The sequence below is a fragment of the Rhinolophus sinicus genome, chromosome 17 (genome assembly GCF_057876585.1).
Source record: "Rhinolophus sinicus isolate RSI-liver-muscle chromosome 17, RSI-T2T, whole genome shotgun sequence".
Lineage (NCBI taxonomy): Eukaryota > Metazoa > Chordata > Mammalia > Chiroptera > Rhinolophidae > Rhinolophus > Rhinolophus sinicus.
Window position 1 is genome coordinate 59,663,194 of NC_142517.1, and position 13,914 is coordinate 59,677,107.

The window sequence follows — 13,914 nt, forward strand, 5'->3', positions numbered from 1 at the left end:
CAGGTAGTTCGTCATTGCCAAAGAGGATAAAGAGTTGGGTGGTGGTGGGTCATAGGTTTGGTACATTGAGTTGTTTTTTTGGTTTTCAAGAACAATTCAGGGACCAGAACGCCTGGGGGTAAAGAACTTAGTGGACTGGGAGAGTATGGGAGCATTGACTGTAGGAATTGTATTAAATTTATTTTAAGAAGGAGGAACAACTCTTTTTCTAAAACGGGAGGCAATAAGTAACAGATGGATGAAGATACAGAATTTTAGAAGCTGTAAAGAGGATCTGAGAACAGGTGGAGAAGCTGTGATTTAAGGGAATTTTATGGAATAGATTGATGGGATTAATTATTTGAATTAGTCAATGAGATGAGAGCTGTGTTTAGAATAAATCAGTTGTAGACAATTTCATAGCTTTTTGGTGGTGCTTAACACTCAATGGTGTGGGTGGGTGTGGAGAAAACAGATGGTGAAGATTATCATTGGGGAGACACATGGTGAATATAATGGAAAGTCATCCTATTCTGGAGAGGACAGTATGAAAATGGCCGACAGACAAATTTAAATTGTGTAGGGAGACAAAGGAGCCTAAAAGGAGGTGAAGAGCAGGTGTAGAACTAGAAAATAAAGTAGTTGTGGATTAAAAAAATAAAGGGTTTCTGAAGTTACAGTCCTAGTGGTACAGCACTTCCAACTGTGACCTGTTTTCAGTGTATATTCATGGGTGGCTGAAGTACTGATGAAGGTTTTAAGAGTTGAGGAAGGTTAGGATGTAGAAAGTTCTTCAGTATCATTTTTTGACGTCACTGAGAATAATGGCTGAGTACGGGACAAAATAGAATTGAAATCTCTGAGGAAGGAAGGTGGGAGGGTATTCTGGAGCTTGGTAGATGTTGCTGATGAAATGATTTGAATAATGTGAACTGCAAAGAGATTTTTTAGTGATAGAGAACAGTGGGAGTGTCCCTGGGGAGCAGGAAGCAGTTGGTCCTTCCATCAAGCTGAAGGAGTAGGAGAAGGGATAGCTGAGTCATGAGAGAAGCAGGTTGTCCAGGAAGAGCCAAGCTCGAGTTAAGATGAGGCGGCCGCAACAATCCAGGCAGGAGATGACAGTGATCTGAATTGTTGTGGCCTTGGGATGGAGATAAATAGATGAATTTGTTACATTCACCCGTTATTTCAGTTTCTTTATAAATAAATTATACTTTCAAAATCATAACCATATGTAACATACATATGATATAAATTCAACCCAGAGATTTGTGTATTAGAAATGAGACGATGAGACAAACGATGAGGTGGAGGGGTACTGACATGAAAGGCAAAAGAAGACCTGGGTATTTGTTGGCAAAGAACATGGACCAGCTGATAGAAGCTAGTAAAAGGATAAAATGGAAATGAATGGAGGAGGTTGGAGTTACCTGACTAGGAATAAGAATAAGCTGAAGAAGACAGTGAGTAGCTTTAGGAGAGAAAAGACGGAGAAAACATAGTGCTACCTAGGAAATAACGCCAGGGGCCTATTCCTTCCCTCTGCATTCAGGACAGTCCTCGCCACCCGTGATGTTGTAAAGGTGACAGGACATCATGCATAGCTATTTAAAAAAAAAAAGGCATAAATGATAGAGACATTGAGATCTTTGATCTCTGCTTGAGTGCCTCAAAACCACATCAAACTTATTTACAAAAATTGTGTGGTGATAATTTGTATACGTAAAGAGGTTCAGGTAAAATGTAGAAAGAATGCTTTGGATGGTAGGAAGGAAGTGTCCTAAGGGATCTAACACAGCCTCTATAGCTTTCTTTTTTGTCTAAATGATTTTTATCTCATTTCTTTTTTTTAATTAAATTTTATTATTAGTTTCAGGTGTACAAAACAATATAATGATTAGACATTTACACCCCTCTCTAAGTGATAATGGCACCAAGTCTACTACCCATCTGACATACATAGCTACTGCAATACCGTTGGCTATATTCCCTGTGCTGTACTTTACATCCCGTGACTATCTATATATATATTTAATTATAGTTGACATCCAGTATTATTTTATATTAGTTTCAGGTGTACAGCGCGGTGGTTAGGTATTTATATAATCTATGAAGTGATCCCCCCATAAGTCCAGTATCCATCTGACACCCTACGTAGTCTTCGCAACATTATTGATTATATTCCCCTTACTGTATTTCACATCCCTATTTTTGACTATTTTGTGATGACCAATTTGTATTTTCTAATCCCTTCACCTTTTCACCCATTCCCCAATCCTATCTCATTTCTTCGCGTTCTTAGGAGGCTGGTTTGCTCTGTCTTCTCATTTCGTTTATTACCTGTAGATGGGTGACTTCCAGATATACAGTTCTAAAAATGCTCTCATATTTCTAGTTATTTGTCATTTATTGAACATCTCTAAAGGAGCTACTTTGCTAGTTCCAAAACCCAATAATGGCTGAAACTGAAACACTGTTGCTTTAAAAAGTTTTGTTTTACTTTTAAATCTTGGACATTATAACCTCAGGTCTTGAAACCTTCATCTTCTTCCATTGATGATATTTAAGGCCTAGACCATTTTTTGGCTTGTGTCTCTGCTCTCAAACTTTTTGCTTGTCCAGTTCTGCAGTCGTATTCATTTATGTCAGACCTTGTCTTCTGTCAACCTTTCCCTTGTACTATCAAAGATTTGACTGTCAAGTGCTTACCTGAACTGTGGTTTTTGAGATTCTCTATCAGTGCCTTGCTGTGGTCCTGGCAGCTGACGTTTTAAATCAGTAAGGGACCAATGCTGTATGTTTCAAACCCTTTGTGTTTGCATTATAGTCCTTACATGATTAACTAACTGAGCAAAGAATACTTTCTGACCCTCTCTGTTCAGATCAGGGTTTTTGATGTTACCCCATGTTTCAGAGAGAGTGTATTTGGTGGCAGAGAGAAAAATATGACAAGGTACAAAATACATCATAGTATTGGTGTTCTATCTTAGTGCATTTTTGCTTCAGGATGACTTCCAGAATCTAGCCCTGGGTCATTCATCGATTTCCTCCCTCCCTTTGGCATTTAGTCAGTCACCAGATTTCATAATGAAGACCCTATGGAGACCCAGAGCTTTGAAAGCCTAAGAGGGCCCAGGATTGTCACTTTGCCCAACTCACATCTTTGCTGTAATCTGCCTGATTTGGTCTAGAATTATTTCCAGGACCAGCTTCAGACATAGCTTGGGCCTTGGTGTTTAGGGGTATGTTCTGAATATTTGAATGAATTGTTTGGGTTAGACTAATAATGCATATCCTAAGGAAGGTGTTGGGAATGATACAGTAGAAATGGAGAGAGTATGTTTTAAGTGATAATTATATTAATTTAACATAGATAAGTGACTTCACAGTATAGTGGTTGGATGCCTGAAAATCTTGGTTGGCATGGAGTTTTCCTTGTAAATTTGAGAAGAGCGATGTCCAAGGGATTGGAACGAAACACACACTTCATGTTTTGCAAGGTCCTGTATATGTGTGCTTGTCAACACTTACACATCTGCATGTATAAATACATATTATATTTTGGTAGAGTTAATTTGATTAGATTCTATAATTAGTCTTTAGGGAAATGAGCATGGTAGTCTTGAGTTACGGTGATTCAGATGAGTTGGTAGAGAATATTTGGAAAGATTGTCAGGTTATTGGGGGTATGTTTAAATGGATTTTTCAGTGACTGGTGGCCTCTCTGAAATAGGTTCACAAAATTTGAGGGCAATTGGGCAAAATTTTGTGTTAAGTGGGAGAGTTAGCTTTCAGGGAATGACGGAACAGACAAAAAAAATGCAGTGTTTGAGAAAGTAATTTATGAATTATTTGGTAGGAGCTGATAAAAATTATAAAAGTTGTGGAGAGGTTTTGAATAGGTAAGTGGGAGATGGAAGGGATTTATTAGGAAGCTTGTTACTATTAGAAAAGTAAATTTCAAAAGAGTAAAATTGGAAAGATGGTTTAGGGGAATTATTCTTTTGGGAAAATGCAGTTCTTAGGTTAAAAACAAGGCAAGGGCAAACTAAAATGAGTAAATTAAGGTGTGGAGAACAGTAAGAAGAAGGCTTAAGGAAGAGGTTACAGAAGGAGATTTCTTATTGTTAAGTATTGTGTTGGATTCTACTTTTGATTAGTGGTTCAGTAAGGAAAGGGGCTTAAATTTCCCATGGTTTGTAAGGGTGGGGAATTTTACCGAGGATAATTAAGCATAATAGTTTTATTTCTTGAGAAACCCGGGACGTAGGGAGCCCTGGCCGGATCCGATAGCCCCACGGGAGGGATCTTGCCGGCGCTCGGCTCGGCGGCCGGCGGAGCAGCGGCGCGGAGTCGCGCGGGTGTTGGGCCCGGAGCCGCCGCGCGTCCGCCGGCAGCGTCCGCGAGCGGGCGGAGCAGAGCCGGGGCGGTGGGCCGCGGGCCGCCGGGATTCGCGCACCCACCGAGGAGCTCCAGTAAGTGAGCAGGCCCGGCGCCGCGCGGTGGGGGCCGGGGGAGGAGCTTTCCGCGCGCACCAAACCTCCGCACGCGGCTCTCAAGTCTCCCTTTTGTTGTGTGTGTACGTGTGTGAGTGTGCGCGCGCGTGCGCTAGTGCGCCTGTGTGCAGGGAGGCGGCGGAGGAGCGCGGAGCAGCCGGAGCTTTTCCTGCCTCGGTGGCTGGCGCGCCCGGGGCCTCAGCGGGCGGTGGGGCCTCCCAGACACCCGGCTTCCGGGTCGGGGCCCGCGGCGCAGTCAGGGCCCCTTGCCCCCAGCGAGATGGCAAACTTTGTGAGTGGCTTCTCGGCAGCTGACAAGTGTCTGCCTGACAGCGGGGGCCGCCGAACGTTAATTGACACCACTTTTGCCTCTTAACCCTGTTTTTTTCCAAATCTTCTGTTGGATTGCCTTGTGTTTACAGTTTTATGATATGCGAAAAGGTCAGATGGGTAACTCGGTCTGTTAGACAGTTTTTTTACTTGGTATCAAGAGAAAAAAAATGTACGCCGATATTCGCATATGGGTTGCGCTAGTAAAACCTGCAAGTTTAGTGGTAAGAACAGCCCTACGGCCTTTCCAGATTTTGGCTATGGGGCAGACTTTTGCCTTTCAGACTTTGTGAAGCACTTCTTTACCGTGCCAGGAAAGAACTTGTGTAGTAGACTAAAAGCTAGATAAAGTTAGGAAATGCAAAATTAACGCCCTCCCCAAGAGCTTGAATTAAAAACAGCTTTTTTTTGCTTTACATAATAATTCTGATTTGTGTAGTTTGCATATAGTTTTGCAAAATCGGGCATGGTGATTAAAAAAAGCATTTATTTTGTAGAGGGCAGTGGTAAAGGCACCACACAGTTTTGAAATTTCAAGTATGTTAAATGTTGCTATAAATAAAATCCTATTCAGATTTTTAGATTTAATAAATCTAAAAATACGTTTGCAGTTGTCCTTTGGGTGCAGGAGGAAGTCCTGGGTTTCTCAGTGCATGTTTCTGGGCAGATTTTCAGTATTGTCAGCATGATACGGGTATAGAACCTTAACCTGAGTGAATAATTTGCTTGAGATTACCAGTCTGTTTTGCAGCTGGGAATAGCCTCTGGGTCTCTTATTCCCAGTCTGGTGACCTATCCAAGAATAGACTAAGGAAACTAGTTATTTGTCGGTTTGGTGGAAAATATGGCTGAGTTGATTTTATAGAGAGTATTAAAGAGCCAAAAAGTGAATGTGAGTTTTCTGTTGTAGCATTTAAATGTGGTTTCTCCACACTGAATGTCTTTGGCCTTTTTTTAATACATAAAGGATTTAAGGATATGCCTTAGTGTTAACTTTTCATGGCATGTGTAGCATATTTACACTTCATTAAAACAGATTCTTATTGTATTTAACTGTGGGTGGATGTGTTTTTCATGTGGGTATTCTCAGTAGTTAAAGAATAGCAGGTGACTGGAGAATGTTTAATCTCACAAATGCTAGGAGAAGAATAATTTTGTTAACTTAATCTCTGATTTAAAAACCTTTGGCTTTATTGAGGATGGAACACCTGTAGATTTTCTCAGCTTTTTATACTGTTATTCTCCTTATTATTACTATATTAGCTCTGCACAATATTTGGTTAATATGTTTTTTAGTAGGCCTCATACAAAAGAGTATCTTTTTGTAGTAGGAGTATGTGAGTTGAAGTTGAACCTTTTTGTTTTGTTCATTCCTAGCCTTATACTTTTCCTCCTATATCACAAAAACGAAAACAGTCTTTCTTCTTTCTCCTTGCCATCTTCAAAAGAACCCTCAGAAGTTTTAATCTAATATCAGAGGTTCTCCAGCAGAGGTGATTTTTGGAGACATTATTGGTTGTTACCCGCGGGGATGCTAAGGGTATCTAGTGGGTAGATGCTAAACCTCCTAAAATGCACCTGAAAACCCCCACAACAAAATTATCCAGTGCACAATGTCAGCAGTGTTGATGTTGAGAAACCCTGATCTAATAATATTCTCCCAAATAATTTAAACCTATAAAAGTTATTTATGATATAATTAACAACATAATTATATATATTGTGTATTTATGTAATTATAACATTTATAATGACATTTCTGTATCACATCTAAATGTTTTCCAAAGATGTCATTAGAATGATTATGGGTCAAAGGTTATAAAGTATAGTTTAGAGCATCATTATATAGAATTTTGGACTGGGGAGACTAACAAGTATAACCCTTTCAGTATGCAGATAAGGAAACGGAGTTGCAGAGAGATTGTGACTTAACCCAAGGTCCCACAGATAATGCAGAGCTCAGATCTCGTTATTTCTATTATAATCTAATTTAAATTAATTTAAATTATTACTAAGGGAAACATATCATTTTTCCTTGATAAATAAAATCATAAAAATTACATTGTGAGAATCTCAGTATTCAGTGAATTGTTACTTTTTCAGATTCACGTATGTTGAATTCTTCAGCATGGTTTTGTAACCATTGTAAGTTTTTTAGCATCCACTTTTTAAAAATATGTTGAAAATTTTAAAAGCACATAACAAATTTTAAACAAAATTTAAAGTTAGTAATGATACCGTAGGCATCATTGGGAATGCAAACCCAACTGGAATTGTTAAAATGTCTTACGGTGTCTTGAACTTAGATGTCTGATTTGTTGTGAGGACCACAATAATAGTGAGTTACTGCGCTGATGGTAAATCTGTTCTAGCAAGAGCATTTTGGCTAATTTTAGGAAAAGATGATAGAACTTTCAGGTAACATGTAATTGAGTGAAATATAAATTGGGTATGTATAGTAGATGAAATATTTTCAAATTAAGCTGTGTTGTCAGAGGAAGAAATATTCTTGGGGTTCTTAACGTTTAAAAATTTTTTCTGTAGTGTTGTTTTTTGTAATACTAGTAAAACTATGAGGACAGAAGACCCCATGAGCAAAGATTTCTTTGAAAATTGTTTTATATAAGAAATTTATAGAAAAATTTAAAAGGCATATTAGTAAAAAACAATACACTCACCAACTGGGGAAGTTGCTGTTAATATATTGATATATATAGTTTTCTTATACCTTCATTAACTTTTTGTTATGGAAAAATTTAAGTAGCTAAAAAAATAAAGTAGTAATGATGAATCTCCATATACCCATGACCTGGCTTCAACAGTTAGCAGTCGATGGCCAGTTGCATTTCATCTGCACGGGCCTGCTACCTTGTTGTAGCGAGCTTCGCTTCATTGTGCCTCGCAGGTGTTGTGTTGTTTACAAATTGAAGGCAAGAGCCTCAACCAGCAAAAAGATGACGACTTGCTTTATTGCCATATTCTTTATTGCGGTTGTCTGGAACCAAACCTGCGATAACTCTTGAGGTCTGCCTGTACCTCTACCCCTTGATCCCCTCTCTTTAAAAAAAAAAAGAAAAACCCAAAAAACGAACAAATCTCTATTTTGGAACAATTGTAGACTCACAAGAAGTTGCACAATTAGTACAGAGTCCTGTGTATCTTTTGCCCAGTTTCCCTCCAATGGTGACATCTTACAAAGCTCTAGGAAGACATCAAAACCAGGAAATTGACAATGGTACATCACCGTTAACTAAAAAGTAGTGAAAGTTAATTTTCACCACTTTTTAAAACCTGAATTCATTTTTGTGTGTATAGTTCTGTGCAGTTTTTTCCCCATATATATAAATTCATGTAACTATCACCTCGGGAAAGATACAGAACTAACTGTTCAGTACCATGAAGAAAACCCCTTTTGCGACCTCTTTATATTTGCACTTCAACCCAAAACCCCTCCCTGTCCTCTAGCAACCTATTCTCTATCTCTATAGTTTTGTCATTTCAAGAATGGTATGTAATGCTATATTTATTAATATATACTTTGTTTAAGCATTCACCTGTCAAGGGACTTCTGGTATATTCAGTATTTTGCTATTAAGAATAAAGTGGCTGTGAACATTCAGGTACAAGATTTTGTGTATACTCCTCTGCGACAGAGGGAGCTTCCTGTATTGTAGGGCGAGGACATGTTTAGTTTTATAAGACACTCCCAAACTTTTCCAGAATGGTTGTACCATTTTACTTTCCCACCAGTGTGTGTGTGGGAGAGCTACTTTTTCTTCATCCTTGTCAATATTTGTTACTATCCTATTTTTTATTTTAGCTGTTCCTAATATTTCCCCCAAAATAAGACCTAGCCGGACAATCAGCTCTTAATGCATCTTTTGGAGCAAAAATTAATATAAGACCTGGTATTATATTATATTATATTATATTATATTATATTATATTATATTATCTGCTATTATATTATACCCGGTCTTATAGTTAAATAAGACCAAGTCTTATATTAATTTTTGCTCCAAAAGACATATTAGAGCTGATTGTCCGGCTCGGTCTTATTTTCGAGGAAACATGGTAGTGATGTCTTATTGTGGTTTTAGTTTGCATTTCCCTAACGGCTAATGATACTGAACATCTTATATGTACTTATTTGCAGTCTATGTGTTTTGCTCATTTTCTAATCAGAATTTTTTTTAACCGTTTAGATTATTTTTCTTTTGATGTGTTTTCCAAGGACCCATCAACTCCAAGTCAAGTAGTAGTTTCAATCTAGTTGTGGAGGGCACAGCTCACAGTGGCCCATGTGTGGATTGAACTGGCAACCTTGTTAAAAGCACTGCGCTCTAACCAACTGAGCTAACCGGCTGCCCTTTAACTGTTTAGTTTTGAGAGTACTTTATATATTCTAGATACAAGACCTTTGTCAAATATGCGGTTTGCAAACATTTTTCTCAGTCGGCAGCTTATTTTTTCATCTTCAACATGGTCTTTCACATGGCAAATGTTTGTTTGTTTATTTTATTTTGATGAAGTGTGGTTATTTCATATGGAGCATGCTTTTGGTGTCAGGTCCAAGAACCCTTTTCTTTAGGTCCTGAAGGACCTTTCCTGTTTTCTTACAAAAGTTCTGTAGTTTCATGTTTAAATTCATGACCCATTTTGAATTAAGTTTTGTATACGGTTGTAAGGTTTAGGTCAAGACTTTTTTTTTTTTTGTATGGATGTGCACTTGTTCCACCACTGTTTTTAGAAAGGACTATTTCTCCATTGAATTGTTTTTTCTCTATTGTCAAAAATCAGTTGAGGATATTTGTGTTGGTCTGTTTTTGAGTTCTGTTTTCTGTTCCACTGATTGATCTCTGTGTTTATTCCTGTCAGTACCACACTGTCTTGATCACTATAACTGCACAGTAAGTCTTAACATCAGGTAGAGTATTCCTCCCACTCTGTCAAGATGGTTTTAGCTATTGTGTTCCTTTCCTCTTCATATAAATTTTAGTATAATCTATTCTATGTCTACAAAAAAAAATCTTGGTAGGATTTTGATGGGAATAGAATAAACCTATAATTCAATTTGGGGAGAATTTATTTAGAGATTTTCAATCCATGACCATGGGGTATCTCCATTAATTTAGATCTTCCATGTTATTTTGAAGCACATTCTAGGCATCATAGTTTTTTCTTAAACAACTTTATTGAGCTATAAGTATGTGCCATGTAATTTACCCATTGAAAGTGTACATTTCAGTTGTTTTTAGAGTATTTACAGAGTTGTGGGTCCATCACCATACTCAGTTTTAGAACATTTTCATCACCCTAGAAAGAAACTTTATTGTATGACTGCACTAATATGAAATGTTAGCAGTAACTCTCCAGTCCCCTTTGTTCTAGCCCCTGGCAGCCATGAATTTACTTTCTGTCTCTCTGGCCTTGCCTATTCTGGACATTTCATATTAATGCAGTCATACAATAAATGGTCTTTTATGTCTGGCGTCTTTAATTTAGCATAACGTTATGTGATGTAGCATGTGTCAGGAGTCCATTTCTTTTTATTCTGCTGTGGAAATATACCACATTTTGTTTATCTATTCATCAGTTGACTGACATGTGGGTTTCCACTTTTTGGCAATTCTGAATAATGCTACCATTTACAGTCACGTTTTCATATGAACATTTATATTCAGTTCACTTGAGTAGCTATCTAGGAGTGGAATTGTCGAGTCATATCCCATAAATCATTGCCAAGACCGGTGTCATGAACCTTTCCCTCTTATGTTTTCTTTTAGGAATTTTTATAGTTTTAAGTCTCACGTTCAGTCTTTTATCCATTTTGCGTTGATTTTTGTGTATGGTGTAAGGTAAGGGCCCATTTTCATTCTTTTGCATGTGGATTCCAGTTTTCTCAGCACCACTTGTTGAAAAGCCTGTCCTTTCCCCATTGTGTATTCTTGGTACCCTTCTTGAAGATCAGTTTGTCTATGTATGTGTCGGTCTATTTTTGGACTCTGTTCTCTTTGATTGGTCTGTATGCTTGTCTTTATGCTGATACTATACTGTTTTAATTATTGTAGCTTTATAATGTGTTTCAAAATTAGGAAACATGTAGCCTCCAGCTTTTTGTTGTTCTTTAAGATTGTTTTGGTTATTTGAGGTTCTATTTGAATTGTGCTATTTCTGTGAGAAAGGCCATTAGGATTTGGATAGGGGTTGCATTGAACCTGTAAATTGCTTTGGGGAGTATGGACGTTTTAACAGTCCATGAACATGGGGTGTCTTTCCATTTGTGTTTTCTTCTTTCAGCGTTCTGTAGTTTCAAATCTTTTGCCCCCTTTGTTAAGTTTATTCCTAAGTACTTTATTCTTTTTGATGCTGTTGTAACAGTTTTAAATTTTGGTGAAGTCAATTTACCTATTTCTGTTTTTCCTTGTACTTTTGGAGTCACATCTAAGAAGGCTTTGCCTTATCCAGGGTCACAAAGATTTATTCCTATATTTTCTTCTAAGACTTTTATAGCTTTAGCTCTTATATATAGGTGTTTAATCCATTTAGAGTTAATTTTGTATGTGTTATGACGAAGGGGTCCAACTTCATTTTTTTGCATGTGGATATATGTTGGTCCAGCATATTTTGTTGAAAAGCTTATTTTTTTCTCCACTGCATTGTCTTGGCACTCTGTCAAAACTCATTTGACTGTAAATGTTAGGTATTATTTTCTGGACTCTCAGTTCTGTTCCTTCATCAATATGTCTGTCTGTCTTTATGTCAGTACCACAGTGCCTTGATTACTGCAGGTTTGTATTAAGTTTGAAATCAGGAAGTATGCATCCTCCAACTTTGTTCGTCTCTTTTAAGATTGTTTTGGGTATCCTGGGTCCCTTACAATTCCGTATGAACTTTAGGATCAGTTTGTCAATTTCTGCACTAACTGTTTGTATTTTGGCATGGGTTGTGTTGAATCTGCAGAACAATTTTGTGAAATATTTTTATTTTAATATTTTCCAATCCATGAATACTAGATGTCTTATTTGTTTTTAATTTCTTTCAACGATGTTTAATGGTTTTCAGTGTACAAATCTGGTATCTTTTTTGTTAAATATATTGCTAAGTACTTTATCCTTTTTGATGCTATTATAAGTGGCATTGTTTCCTTCACTTTATTGTTGTATTGTTCATTGTTATATGTAAAAATATACAGCTAATTTTTGTATAATGTTCTTGTATTAGGCAACTTTGCTGAACTTGTTTATTAGTTCTTGAAGTTTTTTAGTAGATTTGGTATTTTGTATATAAGATCATGTCATCCGCAAATAGAGATAATTTTATCTTTCTTTCCAATGTGAATGCTTTTTATTTCATTTTCTTGCCTAATTCCTCTTGCTAGAATGTCCAGTGCGGTATTGAGTAGAAATAGTGAAAGTAGTAGACATTTTTGTCTTGTTTCTGATCTTAAGGTGAAAGCATTCAGTATTTCACCATTAAGTATAATGTTAGTCTCAGATTTTTTCTTAGATAGTTTTCATTAGGTTGAAGAAATTTCCTTCTGCTCTTTAATTTGTTGGGAATTTTTATTGTGTAAATTTGTTAGATTTCATCACATGTTTTTCTGCATCTACTGAGAGATCTACAAAACTTAAAGGTTTATGTCCTTTATTCTGTTGAGGTGGTTTAATAATATATTAGTTGATTTTTGCATATTAAACCAATTTTGCATTCCCAAGATAAATTCCACTTAATCTTGGTGCATAATTGTTTTTATGTGTTAGTGAATTCAGTTTGTTAGTATTTTGTTGAGGATTTTTGTGTGTATATTCATAACAGATAATGGCTTTTTGTTTTCTTATGATGTCTTTGTCTTGTTTTCGTATCAGTAATACTGACCTCCTAAAATGAATTAAGAAATGTTTGCTTGTATATTTTTGGGAGGAGTTTGTGAACAGTTGGTAATAATTCTTTATTAAATTTTTGGTAGAACTCCCAGTGGAGCTTTCTGAGCCTAGAAGTTCTTTTCTTGTGGACCTTTTAAATTTAAGAAATTATTTTTCTTTAATGGTAATGAAACTATTTAGATTATGGATTTCATTTTGCTTTGGTTTCAATTGTGTGATTTTGAGAAATGGTCCACATTTTTTGTGTTGAATTTAAGAGTGAAGTATTTTGTACTGTTCACTTATTATCTTTTCAATTGCTGCAAATCTGTAGTGATACCTATTTCATTCTTGATATTATATTGGTGATTTGTGTGTTAGCTCTTTTTATTTTTGTTAGTGATGTTAGAGGCTTATAAAAATGTTTGCTTCATTGATTTTCTCTATTTCTGTTTTCAATTTCATTGATTTCTGCTCTTCATTATTGTCCTATTGCTTGCTTTGGGTTTATAGTTTGCTTTTTTTAAAATTAAGTTTCTTGGGGCAGGTAATTAAGTAACTGATTTGAGATCTTTACTCATTTCTAATGTAAGCATTTAGTACTATAAATATTCTTCTAATTACTGCTTTATCTGCATTCCACATATTTTGACATTATTTTCATTTATTTTTACGTATATATTTTAAAATTTTCTTTGAGATTTCCTTATTGATTCATGGAATTTTTAGAAGTGTATTGTTTTATCCCTGTGTTTAAAGATTTTTCTGTTGTCTTTCTGTTACTGATTTCTAGTTTGAGTCCATTATGGTCAGTATGTACTCTGTATTACTTCAGTTCTTTTAAATTTTGTTGAGGTTTGTTTTATGGCCCAAGATATGGTCTGTCTTGGTGAATGTTCCATGGGTGCTTCCAAAGAAGTGTGTATTCTGCTGTTGTTGGTGGAGTATTCCGTATATGTCAACTAGACTGTTGGTTGATTGTGTTATTAGTATGGCCACTCTGCTTTGTTTTAAAAATTGTCATAGCTTTTCCATTCTATTCCTTTCAGTGTGTGTTGTAATTTCTTGTTAGAAACATATAGTTGCTAACAGGGTGATTATAAAAATCTACCCTGCCAGTCTGTTGATTGGTACTCAGAGCACTTGCATGTAAGGTAATTATTGACGTATTAGTGATTAAATCTGCCATTTCATTATTTGTTTTCTTTCTTTTTTGGTTGTTGTTGTTTCTCCTGCCTTCTTAT

General features: G+C 36.4%; 1 protein-coding gene across 8 annotated transcripts in view; it reads left to right on the forward strand.

Annotated features, from left to right (window-relative positions):
- Window positions 1-13,914, forward strand: part of ZNF148 (zinc finger protein 148) — a 106,870-nt gene that overhangs the window by 8,615 nt on the left and 84,341 nt on the right. Inside the window, exon 1 of one of the 8 annotated variants that reach the window (XM_074330583.2) lies at window positions 4,438-4,454. The exons of 6 other annotated variants lie outside the window; for them this stretch is intronic. The gene's annotated coding sequence lies outside the window, so the exon portion shown is untranslated. Of the gene's footprint in view, window positions 1-4,437; window positions 4,455-4,554; window positions 4,768-13,914 lie in introns of those variants that run through there. One more of the 8 variants, XM_019723693.2, reaches the window with a different exon arrangement.